Source organism: Anastrepha ludens, chromosome 3, assembly GCF_028408465.1.
Source record: "Anastrepha ludens isolate Willacy chromosome 3, idAnaLude1.1, whole genome shotgun sequence".
Classification (NCBI taxonomy): domain Eukaryota; kingdom Metazoa; phylum Arthropoda; class Insecta; order Diptera; family Tephritidae; genus Anastrepha; species Anastrepha ludens.
This window is the reverse complement of record NC_071499.1, coordinates 21,617,021-21,632,434: the sequence shown is the minus strand read 5'-3', so window position 1 is coordinate 21,632,434 and position 15,414 is coordinate 21,617,021.

The following is a 15,414-nucleotide window of genomic DNA, read 5'->3' as shown; positions in this document are numbered from 1 at the left end:
ACTCTTGCATAATGATCCGTTCACATTGGTGCCTCAACCAGGCATTTCACTGGAAATACAGCTCCGAGTCATCACTGCAGGTAAATGTTTTACTTTCGGAAGAACACAAACAGTTTCAACCTGTTCAAAAATATCCTCCTGCGCGCTTTGTTTACTGAATCCCTTATGTTTTCTTAAAAGTGCAATACTTTTGGCTGCCACTGCTTTTAGCAAATGCCTCATTCGCACCAAGTGAAACTTTAGCCTTCGATCTTCAAGTCTCAGGAATTTGTATAGAATTTTAGTGATTCAGCTTATTTTTTATGGGGTTAAATCAGTCCCTCGCCGCCCCCATCTGTGCCGCAGTATATCCCACACACACACACACACACACACACACACACACACACATACATAAATACACACACACAAACACACATGGAAGTACGCATATAAAGCAACATAAAGGCTTGTGAGCAGACAAAGAAAAGTGTTAAAACAGAAAAAATATCAGCCTCAGCTTGACACACCAACAAGCGGTTGGATTAAATTTTCTTCTGCGTGCCCCTGCAGCAGCATTCACCAATTTTTGTAATATGAATTTCGTATATGAATATGAGTAGAGTTGAAGCGATTCTGGCGTGTCTTGAGCTGTGCTCAAGTGTGTGCTGCTGATGTTGGCAGTTGGTTTCGTTGACGTGTGGCACGCGGGGTAGGGTGTAGAGGCATGTTTTAATGGGCCTATTGTGTGTTAAATCGACACGGGCGCTACTTTCCCACGATACATGAAATTTTCCCATCACTTAATGGCCCACACTGTTGCATGCTAATGTGCATACATACATACATACATATAAATGTACATACATACATACTTACCTACATACATATGTACCTACATATGTACATACAGAGGTATGTAAAATAAAATGTACTCAGTAGCAGAATCAAAAACACTTCGCATACAAACATGCAGACATACCTTAATTGGAGTAGTTGGTGTCAAAATGTGGGGAAAAAGTAATCAAAGATGCTGCTGCTAGCAACGTCAGTTATTGTAATGCTGTGTATTAGTCGAAAACGACCACTTTCCAAGCGAATTTATAACAGAAAACTTTTGAAAAACTGCAATATCCATAAATTTATTACAAAATATAAACTACATTATTGCAAAAAAGTAACGGCAATGGTTCTATAAAACGCAAAATAATTGTTTAATCATCAAAATTTATTTGGACGCCTTCAAACTGGGTTCCATTCGAAGCAGTACACATATGTCAACGATTAGTCCAGTCACCAAAGCACCTTTCAAAAGCGTTTGAAGAAATCTTCTCCAGCTCCTTCAGCGGATTCTCCTTAGTGGCCTCTATCGACTCAAAGCGGCGTCCGCGGTGTGGCAATTTAGGTTTTGGGAAAAGTAAACAGTCACAGGGGGCTAAATCCGGTGAATGCGGTGATTGTTCGGTGATATTTATCGAGTTCTTGGTCAGAAAAGTGTTCACAATATGAACCTTGGAGACGGTGCGTTATCATGGTGCAAGATCCATGAGTTTTCTTCCCACAAATTGGGCCGTTTCCTACGCACATTCTCACTCAAACGTCGCAAAACTTCCAATTAATATTCTGTATTTACCGTAGCGCCATTTGGAATGACTTCCGAGGGCACAACACCCGGATAATCAAAGAAAACGAGTAGCTTGATTTTCACTTTTGACCGACTTTGACGTGGTTTTTTGGAGTTCGGCTTATGTGGATAGCGCTATTCAGCCGCCTGTTGATTGGTTTGCATGCCAAATTCATATACCCACGTCTCATAAACAGTTATGATGTGCTGGATAAACGTGGGGTTCGAATTCACTTGCTCAAGCGTGTCGTCAGCCATCTTCTTTCAATGAATTTTTTTGAAAGATATTCAACTCTCTTGGAACGAGTCGAGCAGCCACGCGTCTCATGCCCAATTGATGGTGTAAAATGTTGCGAATCGATTCGTGAGACACGCTAAGATCTCGAGCTGCCTCCCTCAAACTTAAATAATGGTTTTCCAGCACCAATTTCTTGACTTTGTCGACGTTTTCATCCCTTGAAGACGTTGATGGGCGACCAGATCGGGGCAAATCTTCCACGACTTCTCGGCCCTCTGCAAAAGTCTTATGCCACTCGTAGACCCGTGTTTTTGATAAAACATACTCACCATAGGCTTTCTGCAACATTTTCAACTATTTGGCACACGAAATCCCGTTCAAAACACAAAACTTAAGACAAATTCTTTGTTCGATATTTTTATCCACAGTGAAAAACGCAGAGCACACCTGCGCTTGACTGATATAATTAAATGCCAAAAACAAGCTAATTGACAGATCCAGCTCAAATCCTGCGACATTGTAGAGGACAGGTGTACCAACATTCCAGCAAAAAAAAAAAAGTTAGACATTTTTGTCCTAACCCTCAAGTGAGTGCACCAAGTCTACTTCCTTTATTAGAGGTAATTTGGAGCTCTGAAAAGATTCCCAACGAGCTCAAGGAAGGTTTTACTTCGCTCATACCGAAGAAAGGGAATTTATTTGAATGCAAAAATTGGAGGGGCATAAGACTGTAAAGTATAGTGAAGAAAATAAATAGCGCACGTAATAAACAAACGACTGTCAGATGCCCTGCTTAGTGGCTTGAGGAAAGAACAGGTGGACTTTAGGCCACGCTGCCCTTGTGCCGATCGCATTTGCACCCAGAGTTATACAAGGTTAAAATAAACAAGGCTGAGCTGAAATATTGGGTTGGGGAAAAAGTATTGTCGTATTTTGTCAATTGAGCGCAACATTTAAACATATCTTTCGTTGTACTTATTACATCGGGTCACACTAAACGGCGATTTGAAGACGACAATCTGTACTACAAGTGTCTCTCTGACAGTATTGTGATCGTACATTTCAGTCTTAAGTTATAGCGCGTCAAAGATGGAGTCCACCAAGCAAGAAATTCGTCATATTTTACGTTTTTACTACCTTAGAGGTAAAAATGCAACGAAGGCGGCGGCAAAAAATTGTGAAGCTTATGGGCCTGATACTGTAACGATTCGCACAGCACAGCGTTGGTTCGATCGATTTCATTCTGGTGTAGTAGATGTCGAAGATGCACCCCGTACTGGTAGGCCAATCGTCGTAAACTGACTGATAAAATCGTTGAAATTATCCAAAGAGACCGGCATGTGAGCATTCGCTTGATTAGTCAGGAACTAGGTGTAGACCACAACCATTGCAGAAGATTTGATTCCAAAAAAAGCGGGATGTTTGGGTGCCACACGTGTTGACGCAAAAAAAAACTCTTGGACCAAATCAACGCTTGCGATTCTCTGCCCAAACGTAACGAACTTGACCCATTTTTGAAGCGGATGGTGACTGGCGATGAAAAGTGGATCACGTACGACAACGCCAAGAGAAAAAGATCGTGGTCGAGAAGCGGCGAGCCGGCCCAAACCATCGCCAAGCCCGGATTAACCGCCAGGAAGGTTTTGCTGTGTGTTTGGTGGGATTGGAAGGGAATTATCCACTATGAGCTGCTCAACTATGACCAGACCCTTAATTCGGTTCTCTACTGTGAGCAACTTGACCGTTTGAAGCAGGTGATTGACCAGAAACGGCCAGAATTGGTCAATAGGAATGGTGTTGTGTGCCACCAGGACAACGGTCGTCCCCACACATCTTTGATGACCCGCCAGAAGCTACGGGAGCTCGGATGGGATGCCCTATCGCACCCACCATATAGTCCGGACCTGGCACCAAGTGACTATCATCTCTTCCGGTCCATGCAAAACGCCCTTGGTGATAATAAGTTGGCCTCAAAAGCCCTTGCGAAAACTGGTTGTCTGAGTTTTTTGCAAATAAGGAGGGGGGGTTTTATAAAGGGGGGATAATGAAGTTGCCTTCTAAATGGCAGCAAGTTTGCGAGCAAAACGGGGCATATTTGACTTGAATCAGTTAATTCTAAGTACGTTAAATAAAGTGTCAAATTTCGATCACAAATACGACATTTCTTTTTCCTTGGGTTGGGAACAGGAGCTTTGTTCTGACAACTTCGGGTTTATTTATTCAAAATAGTCCCCTCTGGCCTCGATACACTGTTTTGCGTGATCTAAAAGCTTTTCGAAAGAATATTTCAGGCCATTCACCGGAATGTCCTTCAGGACGTGGGTACACGCCCTTTGGATGGCCTCTACGGACGCAAAACGTTTTCCTATCATGGCCAAATGCAATTTTTCAAATAGGTAGAAGTCACAAGGAGCCATATCAGGCGAATACGGTGAGTGATTTATGGTTAAAATGCGATTTCCAGTCAAAAAATCAGTGACAAGAGTGGATCGATGAGGTGGTGCATTATCATGCAATAAGCGCCAGCTTTCTCCTCCGCGGTATTCCGGCATTTTTGATAAATTTACGAACAATTTCTGTGGAGTTTTCAGTGATTACTGATGTTCATTGTCATTTATGTCCTCACGTCCTCATATCCTGAAACGTGTAAACCACTCATGAACTCTGGCATGAGATAGGCAATCATTGCTATAAACTTTTTTCATCAATTCAAATGTTTCGGTAGAAGTTTTACCGATTTTAAAACAAAATTTGATATTAGCTCTTTGCTCGAAACATATTTTTGTACCGATGATACAAACATACTGACACTTTAGACGCAATAACTTCGCTTCCACTGAACCGAATGTCACCAAGCTTTCACTGGAAGTCAGCTCGGGATGCAACTTCCAATGCACTAACTCCTTAAAAAGATGGCGCCATTTCGGACTTCACCTTGTACATCAAACTTTCAGTGTCGAGACGTTAAGTAAAGATCAAAATAAATATTCCTCAAAAACATTTTTTTAGTTAGTAAAAAACAAATTTCGATGATTCGTTTTGAGCCACCTTGAATATGTATATGTATACGTACATTCATCAAACAGATTAACGAAACCAACGCAAGACAAGTCTTGTCGAGGCCATATGCTCCCGAGAGGAGTGAACAAGGAAAAAAAATGTACATTCATACATATTAAAAAAACAGACTAAAATTAGAATCTATTCATGCATGTAAAAATCGTCCCATAAATCTCCATTGCCAATTTATGAAAACCTTCAAAGTGTGCCCTCAGTGAGCCATTCAACGTTGTTTTGGACTGCTAAACCCTTATTCCAAGAACCGTACACCTTGTTTTGTTGTTTTAGCAGACAATAACAACAAAAGTAAATGACAAATTAATTATTTTTAAGTGTATGTGGAGTGCTAATGAGCTGCTGGGAGCGTTAAATGAGTTGACATTTGTTGTGACAGAATAAATAGACTTTGCATGGAAACATTTCACTTATCTATGTACGTAGGTATGTCTGTGCATGTAAGCTGCATATGTGTAAGAGTAGGACCTCTTCTATATGTGATTTGCTGTTCATAGCCCACACGTCTTCGTAGTTTCAAATTGAAAACAAAAGCGATTCGCTTGTTTTACGCTCGAACTTCTCGAAAAACATTGTTCCACATTGTCCGCAAGCACTGGCATCTAAAAGTATCATACATTTCATACTCCCAAACAAGTCTGAGTACATGCCTTTATAAATATTCCTACAATTGGACAAACTCTGATGCGGGTATCGCATTCACTTTTGTGCACAACAAATTTTATTGTACGGCCCAGCGCAAAGGCCGCGCTCCTCGGTAGTGGCGCATGCGCGACAATGGCACGAAAAAAGCATAAACTACTTTCGGGTGGCATAAACTAACACATGCATACACATACCTGTACTGAAATCTACATCTAATAATGAGCACCCCAGCAGGGAAAATGACTAGTTGTGAACTGGAATGCTACCAGTTTTCAGATTTCAGCTCAACGAGTTCGTATTCTATCTTTATTCCAATTTAGTTAGTTGGCTTGTTAACGAAATCTTTAATTGTTTTGTTATTCAATGGCCATGCATTAGCAAAATGCTAGTTAGGTTAGGTTAGGTTAAATGGCTGCCCTAGCTTAGGGCACACTTGGACAAATATTGAAAATTCGTCCGTTGTGATGCCATACATGGGAGAGGAGAAAGGAGAAGGGAAGGAAGAAGGAGTATTGGGATTTGAGACGATGATGGCCATGCATTTTACGACGACGCCGACGGTGGCTGATTTGCATTCGTAGTTAGCCGAATTTATGATATTTACACCGGCTATATCCGTAGGCGTAGCAAAAAAATTAGAGCCCAGATGCCTTTGCCAGACGAGGACAACCGAGAAGGAGGTGTTGAGATGATTCCACCTCGTCCTCCAGACAGCTTCTGCAGAACGCACTTGAGGCAATCCCAAGTCTCACTGCATGAACACCTAACGGACAATGTCCGGTAAGGATACCCACCAAATTCGAGAGCTGGGGATTTGTTAGCCTTGGGAGTTCCCTCCCCGATCTACCCGTGGCCAGAAGGATCTCGTGGCCTTGCACGTTTGCGCACTCGCTGAGTTGACTCGAGGCCCATCTTTCCAGGAGCAGACTACAGGTTCTTAAGGGAACCCCAATTCTTTCATTTCGCGACGAAATCGTCTCCAAAGTTCCCTGTTTATCCAGCTCATCACAAACCAGCAGTTTCTCTCTATGCCGCTGTGACCGGCAACCCAAATGAGCCTGATGTCGAAGTATTCGGATGCAATCGAGAGAAAAGCCAGACATTCCTCGACTAATCTCGAACGCACAAACAGCGAGCCCAAGGCCCTAATTGCCGCTTGGCTATCGGAGTAAATATTTACTTCCTTAACGGTAATAACCGAAGTAAGCAACCAGTCCACCGCTTCCTTAATTGCGGATACCTCCACTTGGAAAACATTACAGTGGTCCGGGAGCCTAAATTTAAGTTCGATGGGAGGCTCCTTACAGAATACTCCCCCACCAACCCTTCCGTCCAACTTCGAGCCATTCGTGATACTAGTTAAGGGGACTCGGTGCTCTAGAGCACGAAAATTTCAATTTTTTTCACGATTTTGTTTTTTGCCATTAAAAATTAAAAAAAACGATATTTCAACTTTTCGAGTTTATTGCTACATCTAGCTATTGAAATTATGATTCTAGTTCCGACGAAAGCCATACATGTTGTGAATTCAAATTTCAAGAGATTCGGTCGAACTTTTTTTTTCATCCCCGACGTGCTGAAAAAAGTCGTTTCCGTCGATAAATGAGTTTAAAGTTTGACCCATGAGGAGCGCGCCTAGCGCTCTCTACCAAGTTAGTGGGCTGTAGAAGCTATAATATTGGGAATTTCCATATGAAAAGTTCACAGTATATTCTTAAGATACTATACTTTCGAAATAACGAAAAACCTGATCCTATTAAAATACCAGCCGTACCAGCCCAACCAAACTCTAGCCCAAAATGTCTCTAAACGAACCATTTTTAGACCAGTTATTTGTTGTCCGAAAAGAAATTGCCGATTTTTCAAAAGAAAGTGAATACATTTTTATTAAAACATCGAATGAACTTTAATCAATTATATATTTTCCATTTTGTTCGATAACCTTTTGCCATCTTTCCGGTAAATCCTTTTCCGGCGCTCATAGAACTTCTGGCCTTTACATATTTACAAAAAAAAAACTGAAACAAGTTCTTTTTATAGTCTCGCCATTGCCGAAAGTTTTAACATTTAAGGAGTTCTGCAAATAGCGAAACAAATAGTAGTCTGACGGTGCAAGGTCAGAGCTATATGGTGGATGCATCAAAAGTTCTCAGCCAGGCGCTCTCAGTTTTTGGGGCGAGTGACCAAAGATGTATGCGGTCTAGCGTTGTCCTGAAGAAATATGGAACCTTTGCGAGTGATCAATTCTGGTCGCTTCTTCTTGATGGCTGTATTCAATTTGCCCAATTGTTGGCAGTAGACATCCGAATTAATCGTTTGGTTCCTCTGAAGCAGCTCAAAATATACCACACCATTCCAGTTCCACCAAACTGACAGCATAATCTTCTTTTGGTGAATATCAGCCTTTGAAGTGGTTTATGGCGCTTCATAATACTTGGAACATGCTCGTTTTCTATTGACGTTATTGTAGACAATCCATTTTACATCACCAGTGATAATAATAGCTTCAAAAACGGATCGACTTCATTGCGTTTAAGATGCACAAGATCACAAGCGTTGATTCGGTTTGTTAAATGAATTTCTTTCAATTCATGTGGTACCCAAATATCAAGCTTTTTTACCATATGCTCATAAAAGGTTGATTTTGGTATATTTAACTTCTCTCCAATCTCACGCAAAGTTGCATGACGATCCAATTCGATTAAAGCCTTGATAACATCTTCATCGACACCACTTGGTCGACCTGAACCTGGTTCATCTTTAAGTGAAAAATTCTCCAGAACGGAATTTGATAAACCATTTTCGACACTGCCTTTCTTTTAAGACGTTATCACCATACAAATCAAGCAACTTCTTAACAACTTTCTCTGCGCTTTTTCCTTTATGAAAATAATAAAGTAAAATATGACGAAAATGCTTTTTTGTGGGCTCCATATTAAAATTGACGCCAAACAAACAAATATAAACACAATTGTGCGTACTTTTTTTCTAAAGCAAGCTAAAAGTGACAGCTAATAACTGTCAAAAGATAAAATTAAAGTAAATAGTCACAAGCTGTTTAGAACACTGGAGACTTTCTTCTTTAAAAGAAAAAAAAAAACAAAAACTGATGCTATTCTAATCAAAGATGAACTAGTTTGATTTCTTCTATAAAATACCAGTACCTGCACTGGTATGCTTCCTAACTTGTTTGGCTTTGGCTTCCCTGCAGGGCATTAATGGCCACATCCATACATACATACGTAGGTACGTATGTGTGTGCCCTTATGCTGCTAGGGGACACATTAGAATTTCCGTCTAACCGCGATTACATATCTAATGATGTTGTGGGTTTTTTGCTTATTGTTCTGCTGTTGCTGATGGTTTTGGACAGAAGTTGTTTTGTTTTCTGTTGTTGCGAAGGTTTTTTGTTGTATTGTTTTAGTCAGCGACAAATAAGTACTCGCTCGTACAATTGCCAACGTCTCCTTTTGTTTACACACTCAAATATTTGTACTCACTTATTTTTATAGTTATGTGCCTTTGAATGTTTCCATTTAGACATTAAATGAATGCTTTGGACAATTTTTTCATTCATGCGAATTCGTATTTAATGGGCCAGGTCAGTCGCTAGTGCAGAGCTTCAGGACAGTAACTAAGTAAGGGTGTGAAGGGAAAGTCCATGTCACGTTGCTTAATATACATGTTCACCTATGACACGGAGATTTCTGATTTCCTAGAGCTAGCTTCCAAAAAAAAAAAAAAATGAAAATCCAGCGCACAATCAGGCGGAATTTTCCAAATTTTAATGGATTTATGTACATTGCCGTATTAACGCCTATATTCGGCCTCTCCCATAATTGTTAGAGGCATTGCCCCCTCAGGCCCTTGAGAGGCTAATTGATCGGTTCGTAAGGTGTGAAATTCCTTGGCGGTGTTTATGCCTATTGTAAAGGCCGAAAGGTGGGATCGGCCTTGGATACTATTGCTAAAGATATTGACGGGCTATTAACAGTGTCCTCCCGGTTGCAATCACTAGGTTCCTGGATGAACTGGAAGTCTGAACCGACCTTATTAGGCTTATCCACACAATGCTTTGCAATAGAACGGTTGTGGTAAAAAGGGGCGGTGCCTCTCCTGTCGGCAGGTGAACAGAGGCACTCCGCAAGACGGTGCTTGCTCGCCACTACTCTGGGTTGTCTTTCCTAATGACTTGCTAGAGGAGCTGAAGAGGAGAAGCTGCAAGGTGTTTGCCTACACGGATGACGTTGCACTTATTGTTAGAGAGAAATTTTTAGATACTCTGACGGAATTGATGCAGGACTAGTTGAAAAATGAAACGCAGATTGCGATCTTTCGGTAAATAATCTGAAGACGGAGCTTGTCTTATTTACGTGGAAATATAAAATGCCTAGAACTCAACTCTCTCCAATAGCGGGCTCTCTCGGTGCTCTCGGACAGGGTGAAGTACATAGGACTCATCCTTGACAGCGGGCTAACCTGACTCCTCTCTCGACTGTATTCCAATACTTCGATATTAGACTCATTTGGGTTCCTTGTCACAGTGAAAAAGCGGGAAGCTGTTAGGCTGATGAGCTGGTCAGATGAGGGATCTTCGAGACGATTTTACCGCAAAATAAGAACATTGTGATTCCTTTGAGAACCTGTGGTCTGCTCTTGCAAAGATGAGCCTCGCGTCAACTCAGAGAGCGCTGGGTTAATGCGGGTAGATCGGGTGTGCCTCCAATCATAGGCTCGCGAATAAGCATAACAGACCACGTCAGAGATCGCAGTGTACTTTGGCCCAACGAAAACGTAGCGTAACTAACTAGTTAACTGATATTCGTGCTGGCTTAGCTTACAGGAGTCGGTAGGGGTATGCCTCTTCTACAGAAGATCTTAGTTTATGCCATCTTCGTACGGCAGTTAGGATTTCATAAGACGCTGTTGAGGGGTAGTCGCTATTGCGAAAAGCTTTCTTAGGTAGGTAGGTAAGTAGAAGTGGCAGTCAGTCTTGAAACCAACTCACTTAGACCGTTACCAATCCTTTTAAAACAATTTTGTTTTAAGTGCAAGCCCACTGATCTGCCTGACACTTATATTCCTAAGTACATTGGCATCCTTCAAAAACTTTGAGCTAAAGTATCTAAACCTAGTGGCATGGCACGCGGAGACATGAAAGAGAAGATGTCTGACAGACTGTCCCTCCTCCTCATAATTGCAGCTTCTGCAATAGTCGAAATGAGACACGCTAAATCTTTGAACATGTCGACTTAGGATACAGTAGCCTGTGATCGAAGCAACTAACATAGAGACGTTATTCCTTGGCCGATTAGGTAGCCCCTTGAGCGCCTGACATCCCAGATTGGCCAAATTCTTTTTGTAGCGTTACATGTCAGACTATCAACGCATCTCGTCTTGACCGAAGTGACAAAGCTGCTTGCACCACGCTGTCTGTAGGTTGAGAGGGGTATACCTACAATCTCCATACCTAGAGGGAGGCGAGTGGAAGTGTACTCTCTCGCTAATTTGCCCTGGCACGCATATCAAATGGATGCGGAAATATTCCGACCTCTCGCTAAAAGATGTCCGGCATTTGCGCGCTATGATGGAATTAGTGACAACCCCACCAAGAGATTTAATCACTGTCTGGCTATAGGAGTAAATATACACTTCTCACATTTTTGTTTAACCACACAGCTACCCCATCAATTGCTACAATTTCAGCCTGAAATACGCTATAGTGATTAGGTAGGCGAATCGCTTACTTTTGGCTTCTTACAGTAGACGCCACAGCCAATTTCATCGTGTAACTTTGAACCATCAGTAAAGAAAAGCTTTCTTTGTCATTTAGTATTTCATCGGTGGACATAGAAAATGGACTAACCGATCGGTAGTTAGCACAAACCCTCACTTTTACGGAGACCGCAAACGGAAAACATTTGTGAAAAGCCTTCATTTCCCTTGGCCTTGTTGGGCAAGTGGCCAAATTACATCACCAAGTTCCACAAATGTCTCAAGCTCAGATGGTTTTTTTTTAAAAGCTTTTTCAAGGTAGAAATACACTTGGAGAAAAAAAATGTCTACCATTAAACACCAAATGTTTGAGGTTCCGAACCGAGCCACTATCAAATGTTATTCACGCCACATTTATCGGATTACCGTAATAAATACAGTTGCGTTAGATGCAATTCTAAAGTACAGGGAGACTAAGTTCCCCTGCTGTCTTTAAGTTTTTCCTAATGACGATTAAAAAATAAAAACAATTACAATCTTCAAACCATACATAATTACATGTTTTCATTCGGGGGCATCATTGTTTATACAGAAACAAAAAAACAGTAAAAAATGGGTGCTGGTACTATTTTTTTACTGCCATGTTCAAGGAAATGAAATTGCCGATGAATTGGCCAAGTGCGGATCAGTTCCGCAGAAATCATGAAGTGGATCAGCGATTATGTAGACAATCTACATAAAGAGTGATGGTCCAGTCTAAACCACTGCAGTGTTTTGTGACAAGCCCGAACAGAAAACTGTCGAACTTTCATCTACGTTCGGTTGATGGTCGGTATTATTACAGGACATAGCCCGTCATCATCATCATGAATTCCCTGAGTTCCAGTGTAGAACATAGGACCGCAACGGATTTCTTCCATTCGGATCTGTTTTGCGCCAATCTTTTAACTTTAGCTAAGCTGCATGGCGCAGGTTTCTGACTCCAGCGGTTCTCTGCAGGTTGGTTTTTCACGTCTGTGGCTTCCTGGGGGGTTCCAGTCAATGACGGCCCATGGACGCAACCCATGGGGTCAGCATATGACCGCCATTGGAATGAGTGAGGACCTAATTTGCCTGTCTTGTTTAGAGGAGGCGGATGGCACTGAGCATTTTCTCTGTGAGTGTCCCGCATTTGCTAGAGCAAGGCTACGAATTTCGGGTTCCGATGTTATGAGTATGAGTAAAATTCGTGCTCTCTGGATATTTTCAGATTTGCCAAAAAACCTGGAAAATTCTCTCCCGACTAGCTATCAGCTATGTTTGTCGCTATTCTATCCTATCTCTTTCTCTTTTTTACTTTTCTCCTTTCCTCCTTGACTATCCAACCTTTTACCTTCCAGAGCTTGGAATGCAATGAGCTTTTTAGCCAAAGTCCTTAAGGAGTTACCATTCGCCCGCTGCTTCTTGGCTCGCCTTTTTCAAATTTCAATTTTCAATTTCACATGGAAATTATAAAATTTACTATATTTGAGGATTTCGTCCAAATATTTCGGAAAAATATTGAGATTTACATAAGCTGGATCGATTTCAAGGTACCTTAAAACATTGCATTTTTTCACATCAGTTAGTACAATTTTTAAATATTTTTATTCACACCTTTCCTTTGAGAACCTGTGAGCTGGCCTCTCGTCAACTCAGCGAGCGCTAAGCTAGTGCGCAAATGTGCAAAGTCGCGAGATCCTTCTGGTCACGAGTAAATCGTGGGCACTCGAGGGAACTTCTAAGGCTAACAAAGCCGGACATTGTCCGTTAGGTGTCCATGCGGTGAGACTGGAAGAAGCTGTCTGGAGGACGAGGTGAGACTGGAAGAAGCTGTCTGCCCTACTCTCGTCGTCTTTCTTCTTCTCAGTTGTTATGCTTTCATCTGGGCTCTCACTTTTTCGCTACACCTGCGGATATTGCGGGTTTGAATATACACATCTGGTGTAATTCATCAGTAGCTTAAAGCGGTTAATTCAAACGTAAATCGCTGTTGGTCGCCTCTTCTAATCCAAACTCCTTTCTTCCTTTTCTTCACCCTGTCTGATTCCTTCCCATCTCCTTTTTCCCTACCTCCCCCTGTATGGTATCACAACGGACAAATTTAATATTTTTGTTCAAGTGGGCCCCTCGCAAGGGTAGCCTCTTAATCTAACCTAATCTCTTCACACCTTTTAAGCTTCAACTCTTCTATCCCCTGAGGGGATGGAACAAATATTTTTAAAAACTAATTTTTTTGGCCGTAGCCAAATTGGTTGGTATGGGAGTGCGTAAGTTAAAATCTCCGTCCATGAAACAGCAAAATAAAAGAAAAAGTTTTAGTTCTAATAGCTGTCGCCCCTCGGCAGGTAATGACAAGCCTCTGAATGTATTTCTGCCATGAAAAAGCTCCTCATAAAAAACCATTTAACGTTCGGAATCGGCTTAGGTCCCTCCATTTGTGGAACAACATCGTGACGCACACCACAAATAGGAGAAAGAACAGTCTCTTACTGCTCCACAAGACTTTGTTAATTGTATTTTTGAGTTATTTAATTTGTTATTAGTTTTGAGGCTTAGAAATGGAATACCCAGGAGGCAAAAATCGCCATTTTCGACACTCTTCCGCTTTTCATCGAGGCCAAAAAGCTGCCGAAGCAGCCTGATCCATTTGCGATGTGTATGGAGAAGGTGTCATAGGCGAGTCTACAGCGAAATGGTTTGCAAAGTTCACTGCACCTCCTGCAGTGTAAGGCCTTTTGAATTCGAAGAAGAACGTTTCAAATCACTTTCAAACGAGAATCAGTCGTGATTTGGCGGAAAAAATGAGCTACGATCATAAAATGATTTTCAATCACCTTCAAAGAACGTCACCTTCAAATTGCTTCTCGGCATGTCGTCCGCCACCGAGCAACACGCGATCATAAATAGCGTCGAATGAGATGAGAAATGGTGCCTTTACATCAATATGAAGCAACGAAAGAAGTGGGTGGCTCCAGGAGATACGCCAAAGTAGAGAGTCAAAACGGATTTTCATCCAAAAAAGGTCGTGATATGAGTTTAATGAGACTGGTGCACTGGGAGATGCTCGAAAAGACGGTCAACAAGGAGTCCTACATTGCCCAGCTACACCATGTGAATGAGGCTGTTCGACTGAAAAGACCTGATCGACATGGTCGAACCATACTCCTTTACGACAACGCCAGACCTCATGTTGCACAAGTCGTCAAAGCCGCACTCTAGAGAGCTCGAATGGGAGGTTCTACAGCATCCGCCCTATACTCCGGGCTTTGCACCGACCGATTACTATCTTTTACGCTCCCTGTCAAACCATGTGAAGGGCGTTACCCTCGATGACAAAGAGGTCCTTAAAAACTGGCTCAACAACTTCTTTGAACCAGACCAGGCGATTTGTAGCGAAACGGCATCAACTAATTGGCCGAGATTTGGGAAGAGGTTCTAAAGGGTACGAACTTATTCCCTGACCCAATATAATCGACTTTATAAAGGGTTTTCTAATAAGAGGTGTTATTTTGATATTCAAAGAAAAATGCTATTTTTTATTATAAATGATCGGATGTTTATTTCATTATAAAGAAGAAGGTATGCCGTTAATAGTGGAAAATAACATCAGGCAAATGACCACCACGACCACGCTTACAGGACAATATCCTTTTCATAAAATTTTCCATAACCGAATTGCAAAGTGGCTGCCCTATGTCCTCAATAGCCTCACGAATTCCATCTTTGAGGTCTTGAATCGACCCTCGGCTTTTGGCGTAGACCTTCTCTTTCACGTGGCCTCAAAGAAAAAAGTCCCAAGGTGTTAAATCACAAGATCTCGGTGGCTAATTGTGATCACCTCTCCGAGAGATAACACGGTTCGGAAACTCGTCCCGTAAAAGATCAATGATTTCATTGCTTGTGTGGCACGTAGCGCCGTCTTCTTGAAAATACACCTTGTCCAGATCAATATCAACCAAATCCGGCCATTAAAAATCGTTAATCATCTCTCGATAGCGCAATCCATTCACCTGTAACACCTGTTATTGGAAAACCCTTTAGTTCCATTGGAAAAACTGCAACTTTTTTTTATGACGCACCCTAATGTACCTACGTGGCGTTCATGTGGCTCAACAAC